At 44.7% G+C, this 1,113-nt stretch overlaps 1 protein-coding gene across 1 annotated transcript in view; it reads left to right on the top strand.

The window, feature by feature from the left end:
- The window catches only part of LOC104958397 (integrin alpha-1-like), a 5,799-nt gene that overhangs the window by 3,279 nt on the left and 1,407 nt on the right, over nucleotides 1-1,113 (top strand). The gene's annotated exons all lie outside the window — the stretch shown is intronic.

Genomic DNA, 1,113 nt, shown 5'->3' with positions numbered 1-1,113 from the left:
TTAGGAACCTTCCTAACCGAGTGAAATGACCCGGAAGTACGTCAGTGGCAGCCATGTTAAGTGCCGTTCCAATTCTCCAAATGACAGGAAAAGAGGTTTCAAACTTCCTTTATAATCTCCTTTAGTTTAGGAACCACTGGACCTCCCTAACCGAAAGGAGAGGAGAAAATGCTGCCCCACAATGCCTTGTAGCCGCAGCATTTGCGTCACACAACAGTCGGCGTTCACGGAAACAAACGATTATGACGGAGAAATGATATCATGAAAGTTACGGTGCTTATTAAGCATTTCAAAACGTATGTGGTAAGTTGCCAAAGTGCTTTGTTTTGAACGTTCATCAGTATTATAATCAAAAAGAGAAATATGAACGTTAGTTTTTACTGAAATGATCAAATAAAGTCAACATTTCACTGAGCTGTGTGGGGTTTGTTCAACTTTTAAAAGATGTTTGAATGGTGATATACACAGTGATAGATGTTAAGGACTAACGTTAATAATAAATACATTTGTATTTATTTTAAGATATTTTCATACATTCATACGTATTGGGATCATTTGTATTAATGTGGACCGGAGGGAGAGGGTGACGAGCAGAAGTTTCACTTTCCTTTTTTATTTCAATTACAACTTTGGTCATGAAGAATATGTTTCTCTGTTGTCCACGTTCATAAAGCATAAAGCAGCATCATCACAGCACGGTGCAGAGTCTCTAGATGAGTCCCTCGTTCTTATACTTACTCTTTAGTGTCCCCTGGTCTCCCAGCTGTGTGCGTCACTCTTTAGTGTCCCCTGGCCTCCCAGCTGTGAGCGCCACTCTTTAGTGTCCCCTGGCCTCCCTGCTGTGTGCATCACTCTTTAGTGTCCCCTGGTCTCCCAGCTGTGTGCGTCACTCTTTAGTGTCCCTGGTCTCCCAGCTGTGTGCATCACTCCTTAGTGTCCCCTGGTCTCCCAGCTGAGTGCGTAACTCATTAGTGTCCCCTGGTCTCCCAGCTGTGTGCGTCACTCTTTAGTGTCCCCTGGTCTCCCTGCTGTGTGCGTCACTCTTTAGTGTCCCCTGGTCTCCCAGCTGTGTGTGTCACACTTTAGTGTCCCCTGTTCTCCCAGCTGAGTGCG

The sequence above is a fragment of the Notothenia coriiceps genome, unplaced genomic scaffold (assembly GCF_000735185.1).
Source record: "Notothenia coriiceps isolate Sejong01 unplaced genomic scaffold, NC01 NC01_scaffold00001003, whole genome shotgun sequence".
NCBI classification, from domain to species: Eukaryota; Metazoa; Chordata; class Actinopteri; order Perciformes; family Nototheniidae; genus Notothenia; species Notothenia coriiceps.
Note: the sequence above shows the minus strand (reverse complement) of the source record. Positions and strands in the feature narration are given on the sequence as shown.